Source organism: Triturus cristatus, chromosome 3_2 (genome assembly GCF_964204655.1).
Source record: "Triturus cristatus chromosome 3_2, aTriCri1.1, whole genome shotgun sequence".
NCBI lineage: Eukaryota > Metazoa > Chordata > Amphibia > Caudata > Salamandridae > Triturus > Triturus cristatus.
Genome location: NC_140584.1, coordinates 1,097,804,622 through 1,097,822,590, shown reverse-complemented (window position 1 = coordinate 1,097,822,590; position 17,969 = coordinate 1,097,804,622).

Genomic DNA, 17,969 nt, shown 5'->3' with positions numbered 1-17,969 from the left:
AAGTTCACCCAAGCGTTGTGTGCAGTAGTGGGTAGATCTGTCGATTAGTCATACATGCAAGTCTTCAGCGATTGCACACAGGTGCCTGCAATCATAATGTATGTGATTGGTTCAATTTGCATGTTTTGTCCTGCACAAAAAAGAAAATGGAGCCAGTATTCCTGTGTCACACAGTGGAACTTGTAGAAAGTAAATCCTGTGCAAGACAGGTCATTCCACCTGAAAATGTATACATTCCAATCCTGCAGAATGTGACGGGTTTAGCTGCTTACTCTTGGTAATGAAGTGTTTGATTCTCTTAACTATTGTGCATTTTCGACATCCCTCATAAAAACCAATGCGCAATGCTGATGTCAATGTTCACAGCCACAGGCACACTCCTACAAGAGAGGTGTAGTTGTCTTAAGCTCACTGTGCATTTAATGTTGAATGTCTTTGTAATCCGGTGTCCAAGGTGCCTTAGTACCCTCAAATTTAGGTGAAGTTAATTTTAACAGTAACCATTTTGGTACTTTCTCGCATCGGGTGAGGTGTCGCATTTGGGATCTCCAGTTACCTCCCAGACGTATTTAAACTATCAATTCAATTCAACTCACATATTTCCACTTCAAACCACATACATCCACTACACTAAACACAAAAACACATAGATAAAAGCATTGTAATTTACAATACCAATAGCTCTAACTTTCGCAAATGCGAGACCTATTGTTTCTTTTTGCCTTACAACTGATCAGGGCTTTAAGTGGGACGGGTCTCACAGGTGCTGAAAACTGGCAGTTTTATTAGAGGAGGCCTCAATGCGAGTCTCTATCGGGCTCTGGCACAGGCGGTCCGTTTTTTTCCGGACTGCAATGACAGCATGCGCATCGATGTGCGCACGCTCACACTGCTCACTTCTCACAAGTAGAGAAGTTACGACATAACGTCATGCCAGTCGAGCGTTGTAGGGGCAGGGAAATCCTTTAAAGAGAGTCATTTTCTGTTTCTCTTTCGATTTCCCTTTTCTTTTTGACACTCAGGAGCACAACATTGTCGTGGTATCACCAGGGCTATAAGTGGAAGCTTTTTCAATGTTATACACAAGCCACAGTTGCTGCTTATTCATTTTAGGCAACTAACAACCACTGACAAAGCCAATAGTTCTGACTTGTTGTAGGTATGATATTACTTGTTGTAATGCAATAGGTCTCGCATTATACAAGTGTGAGCAGTTGGCATTGCTAATAATAATGCAACACTAGCTATTGGCATTGTAAATGATAATGGCATTAATTTATGTGTTTGTTTTATAAGATAGATAAAAAAAGGCATTGTCATGAACAATGCCAATAGCTTAAACTTTTGCAAATGCGAGACCTATTGCATTGCAAATGCTTGTTTGAGGATTGGGACTTATGCACAAAAGTGTGTGTAATTTGTGAGATTACTGCATATGTGTTTTATTTGTATGTGATGTGCTTGGCTATGCTTTTTGCCTTTGAAATGTGTATTTTTTGACACCATCGCTTTATCATCTGTGTGTGCTTTTGTGTGTGATATGTCAAGATGTCTTTATGTGAAGTGTGTGTTAATTAATATGTCGTGCTAAGTATATACTCTCTGTCATACTCTTCCTTTGGATTAATTTTTCTGCAGTTTCATATAGTGCAACTCAACTCAAACGTATTGAAGCGTTTTACATGAGCACCAGTTACATTAGACAAGGGCACATTCATTTTTATAGACGTGTGATTCTTGTTTGATGGAGCGATGTGTGTGCCTGTGTGTAATGTGTTTGAGAAAAGTGGTATATGTGTGTAGTAAGTGATTAGTGGAAACTTGTTATATATGCATATTCCTGGTTACTCGTATGTGATAGGTATGTGTATCCGTTGTAATATAATTCATTGCAGTTGGATGGTATCTGTGAGTGTGTGGTATGTATGCCAGTGAGTCTAGTACTTTCTGCTCATGAAGCAGACAGTCTTTGCAGATGTCACTGCTTTCTTTATTATCCTTCTTAGCGCTGCCTGCATCTCACACATGGGTGCCATTGTGGTCTGAGGTGCTTTCCCAGAGCGCAGTCCCCCTTGCCCCCTCAGCAATAACAGCCCGAGAAGTCATTAGCGCTACAGTGCAACATGGTGCAAAATAAATAAATAACGGTGGGTCCAAGACCATGGATATAAAAAAAAGTGTGCAAATACATCAAATGACCAATTTATTCAATCTCATATAAAAAACACATTTAAAACAATGTGACAGCACAGTGGGTGTGTGGTGAGAAATATGCTTGATGCTCTCATACAAGTGATTCACACATGTGACAAGACTAAAAGTGTGTATCAAGTAACAACATGGGCCATTTTATTCTTATGTTATGTACTATCAAATTGGGTCCATAGAAGTAGTCAACGACATTTAGATAAATAGAAGGTCATCATCAGGACACTAAGAATACATCAACCCGAGGAAAAACAAGCATTTGCAATGCAATAGGTCTCAAATTAAAGTTTGAGCTATTGGTGTTGCATTATTTGCAATGCCAATAGCTCAAACTGTAATAATGCGAGACCTATTGCATTGCAAATGCTTGTTTTGTATTGACAGGAGTCCTCAGGAAACCCAGCAGTGATTAGGTCATTTAATCCTGGTTCTGAAGGCAGATGAGACTATGAGATTTTGAACTGATTTATGTAATTCAGTCAGGCCACCTAGGCTGATGGACGTTCATGTTTAATAACATCCTGGATAAACCATGGTTTTCTAACATCATCTCCACTATAGATGTCCCAGGATTTAATGGTGAGTCAAAGAAATGAACAGTTCTCTGGTCAGGTCCATACTCATATTCATCTGCCTCATGGCCCCTGTCATTACCAGGTCATGTCCTTAAGCATTAGGAATGGCTTAATGACTTTCCAAACATTGATCAAGCTGAGCAGGGCAGGTTGGAATCACTTACCATAACCTACCTGGATGACAGAAAGTTCCACATTGGGCGTTAAAGGATTGTAATGAAAAGAAGAGGTGATGCACTATGCTTGTCAAGGCAGAGGCACCAGTCTGGCCTGTGTAGGCAAAGGGAAAGGTGACCACACTCAAACATATAACTCAGAAACAACGTAATGCTTTTTAGGTTACGCAGCGCGCATGCGCTGTTAGGAGACCTTTAGCGATTGTTCAGCTCTTTTTTGAAGCACATACTCATGCTTCTGGCGGCATACACCTTGCGGGAGCGTGCAACAGCGTGCAGCAGCATGCCACAAGCACAAGTATGTGGTTAGAAAAAGAGCTGACTGCACGCGCACACACACACGCACGCACCACTCCCGGGCTTGATAAGATAAGAGTTTAACGTGTTTTCTCAGGTGCGTTGTAATCCTTACCCTATGTGCTGTCTCTCTATCTTAATTGAATTACTTTAAAATGAAATCGATTAATATAAATTAGCAATGACGAGCACAAGCATGAGTGCTTTAAAACAGATGCTGCTTGTGCTCTTTTGAAAGATGGGAAATTACAGGTTTTCAGAACATGCGGATTCAAGTCTTCACTATAATTGTTTCTTTTATTTGTTCTGCATGTATTTATTTGCATATAATAATGTAGTATCCTCAGAGCATTAAGAATAGCCACAAATCGTTAAACTCTGCAAACATGTACGGGTTTTATATTCGAACCATCCTCACAATGAAAGTTGAGCTTTAGAGTACTCACCCTAACTGCAAATACATTGCATTAATGGCTGACTCACTCTCACTGACTATCACACTCTCACTGACACTCTCACAGACTCTCACTCGCTCACACTCTCACTGACACTGACACTCTCCCTCACACTCATACTGACTCTCTCACTCTCACTGACTCACTGACTCTCTCATTCACACTGACTCTCACTCTCACTGACAGACTCTCCCACTCTCACTCTCTCACTGACGGACTCTCCCACTCTCTCACTCACTCAGACTCACTGACAGACTGACTCACTCACTCTCACTGACTCACTCTCACTGACAGACTCTCACTGACTGACTCTCCCACTCTCTCACTAACTGACTCTCCCACTCTCACTGACTGACTGACTGACTCACTCTCACTGATAGACTCTCACTGACTGTTAGACCCGGCCTCGTAGCATGGCTCTTCCTGTCCTCGCACTACCTAACCTGGTACCTGGGACCCCAAGCACACGGCCCAGCCGATCCGTCCCACCAGAACACACACACGCGACCCGGGCATCCCCGTCCATGGCCTCTCTCCTTTCGGCCACCCCGGGCACGCGTGCCCACTTCATGCACCAAGATGGCCGCCCGGCCCCAGCACAACCCGGGCCTAGAGGCGCCACTCCGGCTGGAGGACATCACGCTTCCAGGGGATGAGAGAGGGAGGAGCAGTTTCTATCGCACCTCTGAACTCCCCTGGGACGATGGGTTTCGATCGGCCTTCCGGCCTCCCTGAGGGCTGGCTCCACGCCTGCTGGGTGTCTGGGACTCCTCCCGACCCGGTCCTGAAAGGATCAAAAGACAATGGCAGGAAACCTCGACAAGCGACCCCCAGGTGACAAGACCCCTGCCTGCACAGACTCCGAACATCAAAGAGGGGTCGACCTATAACAAGGGGTGCGCTGGAACTGTGCGGCAGATTCGCTTTGGAACATCTGAGCCCTGCTGAGTGACTCGCGGCTCCCTCAAGATCGTAAGACCTCCGAACTTGTGCTTGAGCCCTGCTGAGTGACTCGCGGCTCCCTGAAGATCGTAAGACCTCCGAACTTGTGCTTGAGCCCTGCTGAGTGACTCGCGGCTCCCTGAAGATCGTAAGACCTTCGAACTTGTGCTTGAGCCCTGCTGAGTGACTCGCGGCTCCCTGAAGATCGTAAGACCTCCGAACTCGTGCTTGAGCCTGCTGAGTGACTCGCGGCTCCCCCAGACTCTCTTTGGTCCCGCCGGACCCCACGTCGACAAGCGTATCCCCCCGGCTCGAGGATTGTGAGCTGTGCGCCGGGTACACTCCTGCATTTGATCCATATCCCCCCAAAGACTGTCCCGCTACCTCCTACCCCTGCCAAGACTCTGTGAGCCCACGCTCTACTTGTAAATATCTGCCTTGCTGATCATAAAGATCCTACCACTTCGATTTGATAAAGCTTGAATCCTAAGAATCCTCGGTGTGGTGTCTCTTTGTCGTGTGGTGCCGAATGTACGATCCTAGATACGAGATTCCTCCCCTGCGGAGTCTCCCGCCAGTGCCCGGCTACGATACTTTGAGGGTGGGTCTCAGGGCAATCAGGGACCCCTCCGGGCCCCTCTGAGGTCCCCTTCTAACATTGGTGGCAAGCGACGGGATTCGGGCCCATAACCTAGAGATCGTACCGTGAACGACTGACGCACTACCGACAAAGATGGCAGAAGGAAGCGCCATGAGCCCCGCAGAAACCAACACCAACAGGGTGTTCCAGGTGGAACAACTAGAAGAATACACGCACAAAGAACTGAAGCAATTCTGCAAAGAACTTAAAATCGCTACCACCGGTCTCAACACCAAAGAAGATTTGCAGAAAGCACTGAATGCTTGGGTGGATGCCGGGGCCTCCCGCCCAGAAGGCATGAGGGAGCGACACGACGAAGCAGAACCCCCCCAAGGCGAAAGCAGCAGCAATCAGGTGCGAGGCTTCGTGCCAGACGGGGGCCTTTCCCCGGAAGAACTCGCAGACAGAGAGAGAAGTCGCAATCACGAACTCGAGTTAGCCAAACTCAAAATCGAAGGCGAATTGAAATTAGCGGAAAAAAAGCTAGCAGTAGAACAAATGCGCGTACAGGGCGAATTGGAAGAGAAGAAGCTCCAACGGGAGCACGAAGGAAGGAAGCTCCAACTAGAGCACGAACGCAGCTTGAAGGAGATCGAGCTCAAAGCCAGAAACGAGGAAGGGAGGCCCCGGGGAACCGAGAGGCGGCCTCCCCGGCGGAACAGAAGGTCCACATCCCCAAGGACGTGGTCAAAGAATATTATAAAAATGATGACATTCAACAATGGGTCAGGGCCTACGAGGTCGCCATGACCTCTCATCGGGTCCCGCAGAAGGACTGGGGGGCAGGGCTGTGGGGACGGTTTCTGAGCGAAGGAAGGGACACCCTGCTCGACCTACCCCTCTCCCTGCAGACCTCCTACAGCCACATGAAAGAGGCTCTCCTCACCAGGTACAGCCTCACCCCAGAGATGTACCGTCAGCGATTCCGGGACTGCAGGAAGATTCCGGGCACCACCTGGGTGGAGTATGTAAACTTTTTCAGTCGGGCCTTCGATGGGTGGATCAAGGGCAGCAAGGTCACCACCCTCGAGGAACTCACCGACCTCATGTTGTGGGAACACCTGGCTGTGAACTGCTTTGTGGAACTACGCCAGCACCTGCTCGACAGCAAACTCACCGATCCCCGGAAGCTGGCTGTGGAAGCAGACCGCTGGACCAACACCCGGGTCCCCCGGAGCATTGCAGGAGAATACCCCCGAGCCAGTCAGGGACCACCCCGCCAGAGAGGGGGAGGGAACCAGGGAGGGCAGAGAGAGTCCCAGTCGAGTCCCCCGAAGGCCCAACCTCCACCTTTCCCGGCGCCCCCCCCACCAGTCTCCGGACCCCCCGGGAGACGGGGGCACCGGGTAACCATCACTTGTTTCCGTTGTCAGAGGCCCGGGCACTACGCCAATGACCCGGAGTGCCCCATGGCCCCCCAGGTCCCCCCTGCTGCAAACCCTGCTAGACAGATAGCCAACGTAGCCCTGGGGGAGGAGGTTGAGGACACCGGGGAGTGGGAACCCGCAGCTATGGCCCTAGTATCCCTGGGGGATAGAGAGATGGTCCCTGGTAGCCTCCTGCCCTCCAACACGAAAAAGTACGGGCAGCTCGTCAAGATCAATGGCCACCAAATAGAAGCCCTGCGAGACACCGGGGCCAGCATCACCGGTGTCCTCAGGCACTTAGTCCCCGAGGAGCAGATCCTACCCAACGTCTTTTGCTCCGTAATTTCCGCAGATAATAGAGAGAGTATGTGTCAGGTAGCCCTGGTGCCGTTTGAGTGGGGAGGGGTGGCAGGTAAACTGAGGGTTGCCGTAAGAACCTCCCAGCCGGTCGACTGCCTCTTAGGGAACGACCTGGAGAGTTCTCCCTGAAAGTACGTCGAGCGCAAGGCCCACCTAGGAATGATGGGACTCCCCGAGTGGGTGTGCGCCACCACCCGATCTATGTCCGCCCGACTCACCCCCCTGGGGGAAGTCGAGGACACCCCGACCGAGGGAGTCAGAGCAGTTCCCGCCGAGGGTCCTCCCGTCCCCCCATCGGGAGGGTCAGTCGCCAGCGACGAACCCTCACCGTCCGACACCACCCCGGTCCCCGAGTTAGGCGATCTGGCCGAATTGGCCCCGTGGCACCACGAGGGCGGGCCCACCCGGGAGGAGTTCTGCCGGGAGCAAGCCACCTGTCCTTCCCTGGTCGGACTGCGGCACCAGGCCGAGGGCCAAGCCACAGGCGACCAAACCGGAACGCACCGAGTTTATTGGGAGAATAACCTCTTGTACAGTGAGCAGAAGTCGGTGGAGCTAGGATCCGGCCGGGTGCTCGTGGTACCCCTACGTTTCCGAGACTTCCTCCTGGGCTTGGCCCACGACGTCCCCCTCGCCGGCCACCTGGGTCAAGACAAAACCTACAGCCGTCTCGTGACTCACTTTTACTGGCCTAGGATGAAGGCAGCTGTAGAAGCCCACTGCAAGTCCTGTCCCACGTGCCAGGCTAGTGGGAAGAGTGGGGGGAAGCGCAAGGCTCCCCTCCAACCCTTCCCGGTCGTCAGTACCCCATTCTAACGAGTCGGGATCGACATCGTGGGGCCCCTAGATCCCCCCACCTCCCAAGGTCACCGTTTCATCCTGGTCCTAGTGGATCACGCCACCCGATACCCTGAGGCGATCCCCCTACGCACCGTCACGGCTCCCGTGGTGGGCCGAGCCCTGATGGGGATCTTTTCCCGGGTGGGTTTTCCCCGCGAGGTCGTGAGCGATCGCGGCACTAATTTTATCTCAAAATACATGACGTCCCTGTGGCAACAATGTGGAGTGTCCTATAAGTTCACCACCCCGTACCATCCCCAAGGGAACGGCCTAGTAGAGAGGTTTAACAGGACTCTGAAAGGGATGATCAACGGCCTAGAAGAACCCCTCCGGCGTAAGTGGGACGTCCTGCTCCCCTGCCTCCTGTTCGCTTACCGGGAAGTCCCACAGAAGTCCTTGGGGTTCAGCCCGTTTGAATTACTATATGGACACCCCGTCCGAGGTCCCCTCAGCTTAGTTAAGGAAGGGTGGGAGGCAGCACCCCAGACCACCCCACGAGATGTGTTCCAATACGTTCTGGCCCTCCGGAACCAGACCAGGAAGTTCCGAGAGCTGGCCGAGGCCAACCTGGAGGCAAGCCAAGAAGAGATGAAGTGCTGGTACGACCAGAATGCCACTCTGGTCGAGTTCCAGCCGGGCCAGCAGGTATGGGTCATGGCCCCCGTGAAGCCTGGCGCCCTCCAGGACAAGTGGACCGGGCCCTTCAAAGTGATTGAGCGGAAGAGTCCAGTCACGTACTTGGTGGACGTCCAGTCGCCCCGGGATCCCCTGCGGGTCCTACACGTGAACCACCTCAAGCCTCACTTCGTGCGGACAGAACTGAGCCTCCTGCTGGCCACCGATGATGGGGCCGAAGATGAGTCCGATCCCCTCCCGGACCTCCTGTGTGTCAAGGAGAAGGATGGCTCCATGGAAGGAGTGAACCTCTCCCCATCCCTCACTGACCAGCAACAAGCGGACTGTCGCCAGCTCCTAGGACAATTCTCCGACCTCTTCTCCCTGATTCCCCGAGTCACCGACTGGTGTGTCCATGACGTGGACACCGGGGACAGCCCGCCAGTAAGACACCGAGCCTACCGAGTCCCTGACCGGGTCCGGTCCTGCATTCAAGCTGAAGTCTCGAAGATGTTGACCCTGGGGATGATCGAGCCATCCGATAGTCCCTGGGCCAGCCCCGTGGTCCTAGTTCCGAAGGCAGCGGCCCCTGGTGTCGCCCCCAAGCTCCGATTCTGCGTGGACTACCGGGGGCTCAATGACGTCACCCGGGCTGATGCCCCCCCCATTCCCCGAGCCGACGAGCTCATTGACCGACTCGGGGCGGCCCGGTTCCTCAGCACATTCGACCTCACCTGCGGATACTGGCAGATTGCGCTCACAGAGGGAGCCAAGGAGCGGTCCGCCTTCTCCACCCCAGATGGGCATTATCGCTTCCGCGTAATGCCCTTCGGAATGAAAAATGCCCCGGCCACCTTCCAGCGACTGGTGAATAGGGTCCTGGCCGGGATGGAACAGTTCAGTGCGGCCTATCTAGACGACATCGCCGTTTTCAGTTCCGGATGGAGTGAGCACCTCCAGCACCTCCGGCGAGTGCTAACCGCCCTGCGCCAGGCAGGCCTCACAGTAAAAGCCAGCAAGTGCCAGATTGGGCAAGGATCAGTAGTCTACCTGGGGCACCAGGTCGGGAGCGGTCAGGTCGCCCCTCTACAGCCGAAGATCGACGCCATCCTAGCCTGGGAACCACCCACCACCCAAACGGAGGTCCGAGCCTTCCTGGGCCTCACTGGCTACTACCGAAGATTCATCCGGGGGTATGGCAGCCTGGTTGGCCCCCTCACCGAACTCACATCCAAAAAACAGCCCAAGAGGGTGCAGTGGACGACTGCCTGCCAGGAAGCGTTCGATGCCCTAAAGAAGGCCATGTGCACGGCCCCCGTCCTCCAGGCTCCCGACTACTCCAAGGAGTTTGTAGTCCAGACCGATGCCTCCGAGCATGGCATTGGAGCCGTCCTGTCCCAGGTGAATGACCAAGGCCTAGACCAGCCCATCGCCTTCCTCAGCCGGCGGCTGTTGCCCCGAGAACAGAGGTGGAGCACCATTGAGCGCGAAGCATTTGCCGTAGTCTGGGCCCTCAAGAAGCTGCGCCCTTACCTGTTTGGCACCCATTTCAAAGTCCAAACCGACCATCGGCCCTTGCGATGGCTCGTGCAGATGCGAGGAGAAAACCCCAAGCTACTGCGGTGGTCAATCTCCCTCCAGGGGATGGATTTCACCGTGGAACATCGCCCTGGTACGGACCACGCCAACGCTGACGGCCTCTCCCGGTTCTTCCGCCTCAGCGAAGAGAACCCCCCAAGATGATGGGTAGTTCTCTCCGGCTTTCAGCTGGGGGGGACGCGTGTTAGACCCGGCCTCGTAGCATGGCTCTTCCTGTCCTCGCACTACCTAACCTGGTACCTGGGACCCCAAGCACACGGCCCAGCCGATCCGTCCCACCAGAACACACACACGCGACCCGGGCATCCCCGTCCATGGCCTCTCTCCTTTCGGCCACCCCGGGCACGCGTGCCCACTTCATGCACCAAGATGGCCGCCCGGCCCCAGCACAACCCGGGCCTAGAGGCGCCACTCCGGCTGGAGGACATCACGCTTCCAGGGGATGAGAGAGGGAGGAGCAGTTTCTATCGCACCTCTGAACTCCCCTGGGACGATGGGTTTCGATCGGCCCTCCGGCCTCCCTGAGGGCTGGCTCCACGCCTGCTGGGTGTCTGGGACTCCTCCCGACCCGGTCCTGAAAGGATCAAAAGACAATGGCAGGAAACCTCGACAAGCGACCCCCAGGTGACAAGACCCCTGCCTGCACAGACTCCGGACATCAAAGAGGGGTCGACCTATAACAAGGGGTGCGCTGGAACTGTGCGGCAGATTCGCTTTGGAACATCTGAGCCCTGCTGAGTGACTCGCGGCTCCCTGAAGATCGTAAGACCTCCGAACTTGTGCTTGAGCCCTGCTGAGTGACTCGCGGCTCCCTGAAGATCGTAAGACCTCCGAACTTGTGCTTGAGCCCTGCTGAGTGACTCGCGGCTCCCTGAAGATCGTAAGACCTCCGAACTCGTGCTTGAGCCTGCTGAGTGACTCGCGGCTCCCCCAGACTCTCTTTGGTCCCGCCGGACCCCACGTCGACAAGCGTATCCCCCCGGCTCGAGGATTGTGAGCTGTGCGCCGGGTACGCTCCTGCATTTGATCCATATCCCCCCAAAGACTGTCCCGCTACCTCCTACCCCCGCCAAGACTCTGTGAGCCCACGCTCTACTTGTAAATATCTGCCTTGTTGATCATAAAGATCCTACCACTTCGATTTGATAAAGCTTGAATCCTAAGAATCCTCGGTGTGGTGTCTCTTTGTCGTGTGGTGCCGAGTGTACGATCCTAGATACGAGATTCCTCCCCTGTGGAGTCTCCCGCCAGTGCCCGGCTACGATACTTTGAGGGTGGGTCTCAGGGCAGTCAGGGCCCCCTCCGGGCCCCTCTGAGGTCCCCTTCTAACACTGACTGACTGACTCTCCCACTCTCTCTCACTCACTGACTGACTCACTCACTCTCACTGAGTAACGCACTCTCACTGACTGACTGACTCTCACTGACTAACTCTCACTGACAGAATCTCACTGACTCTCCCCCTCTCTCACTGACTGACTCACTCTCACTGACAGACTCTCTCACTGACTGACTCTCCCACTCTCTCACTGACTGACTGACTGACTCACTCACTCACTCTCACTGACAGACTCTCACTGACTGACTCACTCTAATTGAGAGACTCACTGACTGACATACTCCTACTGACAGAGTCACCCACTCTCTCTCACTGACTGACTGACTGACTCACTCTCACTGACTGATAGACTCTCTCCCACTGACTGACAGAATATCTCTCACTGACTGACAGACTCTCACTGACAGACTCTCCCACTCTCTCTCACTGACTGACTCACTCACTCTCACTGACTGACAGACTCACTCTCACTGACTGACAGACTCACTCTCACTGACTGACTCACTCATTCTCACTCACTGACTCACTCACTAACTCTCACTGACAGACTCTCACTGATGGACTCTCACTGACTCACTCTTACTGCCTCACTCTCACTGTCTGACTCTCCCACTCTCTCACTAACTGACTCTCAAAACTCTCTCTCACTGACTGACTCACTCACTCACTCTCACTGACAGACTCTCAATGATAGACTCTCACTGACAGACTCTCCCACTCTCACTGACTGACTGACTGACATACTCTCACTGACTGACTCTCCCACTCTCTCTCACTGACTGACTCTCCCACTCTCTCTCACTGTCTGACTCACTCTCACTGACAGACTCACTGACTCACTGACTCACTCTCACTGACTCACTCTCACTGACTTACTCTGACTGACAGACTCTCACTGTCTCACTCTCACTGACTCACTCTCACTGACAGACTCTCACTGACAAACTCTCCCACTCTCTCTCACTGACTCTCCCACTCTCTCACTGCCTGACTCACTCTCACTGACAGACTCACTGACTCACTCTCACTGACTCACTCTCACTCACATTCTCTCACTCTCACTGACTGACACACTCTCTCTCACTGACTTACTCTTCCACTCTCTCTCACTGACTGACTCTCCCACTCTCTCTCACTGACTAACTCACTCACTCTCACTGACTGACTGACTCACTCTCACTGACTCACTCTCACTGATAGACTCTCACTGACAGACTCACCCACTCTCTCTCACTGACTGACTGACTCATTCCCTATGACTGACTGACTCACTCACTCTCACTGACAGACTCTCACTGACAGACTCTCTCACTCTCTCACTGACTGATTTTCCCACTCTCTCTCACTGACTGACTCACTCACTCTCACTGACTGATTGACTCTCTCTCACTGATTGACTCTCTCTCACTGACTGACTGACTCTCGCTAAAAGACTGACTGAATCTCGCTAAACGACTGACACTCTCACTGACTGACTATCCCACTGACTCACTCTCTTTCACTCATTGACTAACTGACTCACTCTCTCACTCTCATTCACTCTCACTGACTGACTCTCACTCTCACTGACTGACTCTCTCACTCTCACTGACTGACTGACTCTCTCACTCTCACTGACTGACTGACTCACTCTCACTGACTGACTCTCACTCTCACTGACTGACTCTCTCACTCTCACTGACTGACTGAATCTCTCACTCTCACTGACTGACTTACTCTCTCACTCTCACTGACTGACTCTCACTCCCTCACTGACTCTCACTCTCTCACTGACTGACTGACTCTTTCACTCTCACTAACTGACTGACTCTCTCACTGACTCTCTCTCACTGACTGACTCTCTCACTCACTCTCACTAACTGACTAACTGACTGACTGACTGACCTTCACCCTCCTGTTATTTATGCCCCCCATAACAAAACAAGCATTGGCATAGCCAATCGGTCTCGCCTTTGGGACCTTATAAGTGTTTAGCCATGCAACAGGTGATGTTGCTGTACCAATGATATTGTGCTGCATAACTAAATACTTATAAGGTTCCAAAGGCGAGACCTATTGGCTATGCCAATGCTTGTTTGGCATTGCCGTTAGTTTCATCCCATGCTTTAACAGTAGGGGCTGAGTGTCTGTAACTTCTTGTGGTGACCCTTGGAGATGCACTGTAGCACTTGCACTGCTTCACAAGGCTAGGAATAAAGAGAGCTCAGTTTAAGAGTCAAGGGATTTTCCACCTTCTCTACTCTGCCTGCGTGAGCTCAGCCAAGTTCAGGTGATGAGTCAAGGATGGAACTCTAAACAGTTCATTTGCTTCAGAATGCACTCCTTGTTATCAGAACCCTGGAAGAGCAATACTTGAGAAAAGCTTCATGCTCCCATGCCAGGATCTGCAAATTGACAGATAATAAATAAATAATGACATAGGCAAGTCCTTTTGCTAAACAATTCATGTTTGGTCACTATACGTAAAAACAGCCAGGGATAGGAGTAGAAGGGGTTAGATCACTACTGCAGCCCAAGGAGAACTCCTAGTAGCCAGCAAGACAGATCACAAACATGTACAAAAACCTTTCAACCCACCCAAATACCAACCCACCACTCCAGAGAACCACTTCAGGCCTCATACACAATCGTTAGAGCAAAACATAGGCTCCACTCACTGCTTAACTGCAAAGACACTCTCAGTACAAATCAAAAATGAAATAACAAGGGCTTGGCCAAGGCATGGACCTGTGAAGACGGATCCCATCTGGGCTCCGCAATTCAAGCTCCTGTAAGGGCGTTCTAACGCTGTGTTGGTGGCTACCGACCATGTTTCTGGATGCAGAGACTCCTGTTAGGTGACTAGAGCCACCCTCAGCATTAAGATGGGCGCCAATAGGCGTATACCCACTGACTGAGATTTCCTTCGGCTTCGCAGAGGCATCCAAGATGGCAGCTGCTATCTTCCCAGCATGAACAACTGACCTGCTGACAGCCACTGGCCCAAGGCAGCATTCTGACAAGCAAGTGACTCTCTGCTGGATAGAAAGAAAATCTACTTTGGGCCACAGTCACATCTGCTAGGCGCACAAATCGGAGGCCTCCAACACGACCAGAGGCACAAAGGCTTACTCAGCAGCAATAGCCAAGTCAAATTTCGCACAACCTGGCTGAGTGTTGCCCTGCACTCCCCTTGCTATGATTTCTGGGCTTACATCAGTGTGGTGTCTCCAGTAACCTACCCACAACCACTAGCATCACTTGTATCACTGAAAAGGCTCCAACATGTCATAATACATTGATCAGCTGAGTCTAAGGGTGACTGGTGCACTCCCGACTACCCAGAAACACTGTCTAATTCCGCTCTGCGTCACCACCACACTATAGCAGTGACAATAATGAAAGCATCATTGGCGGCAACATGCTGCATTCTCAATGCCCTGAAAAGAGTCGGAGTCAGAAGCCCACCGACTTCTAGGACTCCGCTTTGCAATCTTCAGCCACCAAGGTGGATGGCAAGATGCTGTTCACTGAATCCGTAAGGACATGGAGGCCTGGCAACAGGACATTAACAAAGGTATTGAGGACTTAGATCATTCAGTCCAAAAGACAGAATCGCGCCTTGATCAAGTCGAAAATTAGGTTGCTGTAATCTCTTACTAGGAGGGTGCACTGGGCCAAAGAGTAGCCACTTTGGAAACTTGTCAGAGGGACCTCATTGACAAGGTGGGTGATATTGAAAATCTTGCTCAAAGAAATACCATTCATATTTGGGGTGTAGCCAAGGAGATTCCCAACAAAGACATTAACAAATAGCCCTGTTCCAGCATCTCCTGCAGAACCCGTTAGCGAACCCACCTCCTCTAGATCAAACGCACAGGGAGTTTTTAGTTTACCAGAAAAGGAATTTGACACCAGTTGTACTCACCAAGGTGCATTTTGAATGGATAAGGAAACTTTTCTACGTGCTACCTAGCAGCAGAAGCCTGTGCATTTTTTCGTGACACCTCAGTGTCCATATTTTAGGACATTTCCCCACTCAAGTTTGCTAGACTCAAAGAGTTTGGATCATCACTTACCTAAGGATGAGGATTCCCCTTCTGCTTACTCTTCACCTACAAAGGCACACATCATGGAGCCCAAGAGATTGGGGAGGCACAAAACATCCTTGGCCTGGCAAGCACGAGTGAAACCACCAATGAGGGAGCGACACTCTCCAAAAAAAGATGTCCGAGGAGCCAGGCACACACCAAACACCAACAAAGACTGAGACAACCACCACTTCTAGTGATGACTAATTGAAATTTACAAGCTTAGGGTCTAATACCATAGGAAAGTCCGATACCCAAAAAGATTGTTTACCCATCCACTTATTCTGATTTGTGCCCTCCTAAAAACTTGTTGCCCTGTGAGCCGGGACTAGCTTTTGCTGCAGCACTAACTACTTTGGTTCAAAGTCAGACGGGGGTTGACGAGTTGTTCTTGGAGCTCCCCCCACACCCCATGAGACCTGTCCTCAAGCTGACGGCCTACAGACATGCTTGTATTTTTTTTTGACAATCAAATTTATTGGTTTCAAGAACAAATCACAAAGAAACATCCCTGGCAGTAAAATCATGCTCAATGATTGAAGAGACACAATGGAAAGAAAAAGGGCATGGACTTGTAAGGTACTTGCAAAGAAAAGAACACATTCGCCTACGATCAATCTTAGACAAAAAGCAAGACATGCTTGTATTTAGGAATTTGTTTTAGCATCACAGTTACGTTTATGTCCTTCCACTGTTCTTTGTTCCTTAATTATTCACTGTAAATACAGCTGCAGACTACACAGTGTTCACCAACAAGCAACACTGGGAGTACCGTGGTCTACTATTTCCTCCCATTAGGGCCATCTTGGGGAGGGGGCTTACTCGCTGACCGAGAAAGTTTGTTCCCCGTCACTTTAGTACTCACAAGGGGATATTCCTCCTTCTACAAGACAGTCACAACTGCTGCCACGCTCAACGTACAAGGGCTCAACATTCCAGTCAAGAGAAGAGCCTTATTGCAATGATAACAAGGTTGCTATAGCCCTCCTTCAAGAGACTCCCCATCTCCTGAAAGATGGTCTCAGGCTCTGCTCCTACTGGTTCCTCTACCAATATCACCTCTTCTAAAATGGAGGCTTAGCCATGTTGCTCTGGCGGTACTTACCTTTTGAGTTGGAATCAACATTTCACGAAAAGGGGAAGAGCTGGTTGGGGTCCGGGGTAGATTCTGTGGCATCTCCCTCTCTAGTTACCCCCTATAGGCTCCCAATGACGAGAGGGAACAGTTCTACGTAATCACAATGCCCAAGATAGCCAACTTGTCTAAAGGCCACATCCTCATGGGAGTGGATTTTAATGCTACTCTCCATTCCAAGCTTGACAGATCTCCAGCATGTCTTGGCCAGGCGAGATCACCACCCTCACTGGTTTGGAACCTCTCAGGTCTGAACTTAGAGGACATATGGAAGGTGCAGCAACAGGAGGACAGGGACTTTCTAACGTTCACAGGTCATACACACGTATTCTAGTTTTTCAAATTCCATAGCTCTCCAACCTCTTTCCACAGACACGTGTTCCAAAACGTTTTCGGACCATGCATCAGTGTTGCTGAACCTAAACACTATACTGCCTTATCCATCCCTGTCCTTGCATTCCATGGCTCCACAACGAAGTAGCATTTACGGACTCGGCGGTGAGGGACAGCATAAAGGATGAGGTTGAACATCACTTCTGTGAAAACGACAATAGTGACGTTAGCCGATGCATCCTCCGAGGCAGCGGTATTAAGAGAGGAGAGCTCATCTCCCACACCACTACCTACGACAGAGACAAAGAAAACAAAAGAGGGCCATGTTGGAGGGGGAACTGCATCGTCTAGAGGCCTTGCATAAACACGACAACTCACTACGCACACAAAGAAGTTTCTGCATGGCCACGCCCCCTTCTCAGGCCACGCCCCCTGACCGCCCTATTTAAGGAACGCTGATCACCAGCGCCCTTAGATTACATATCTCCTGAGGCGGAAGCCGGGAGTAGGCGATTTGCTGCTAATTTCTTCTTTTAAAATTGAAAATTTGTTGTGATTTTAACTCTCACCTGTGCACATCTCCCTGCCAGCGCGCAGTGGACCCACGCCGAGGAAAAACAAGCACCACGCCGACATTACCGGCGAGTTTGCTGGCCACGCCCCCTTCTCAGGCCACGCCCCCTGACCACCCTATTTAAGGAACACTGATCACCAGCGCCCTTAGATTACATATCTCCTGAGGCGGAAGCCGGGAGTAGGCGATTTGCTGCTAATTTCTTCTTTTAAAATTGAAAATTTGTTGTGATTTTAACTCTCACCTGTGCACATCTCCCTGCCAGCGCGCAGTGGACCCACGCCGAGGAAAAACAAGCACCACGCCGACATTACCGGCGAGTTTGCTGGCCACGCCCCCTTCTCAGGCCACGCCCCTAGCGTCATACCCCAATCATATAAAAATGTGTCACTCTAGGAAGCGCAGCGGACGAGCGCAGCGGGCACGCCGTTTGCGCGCCGAAGG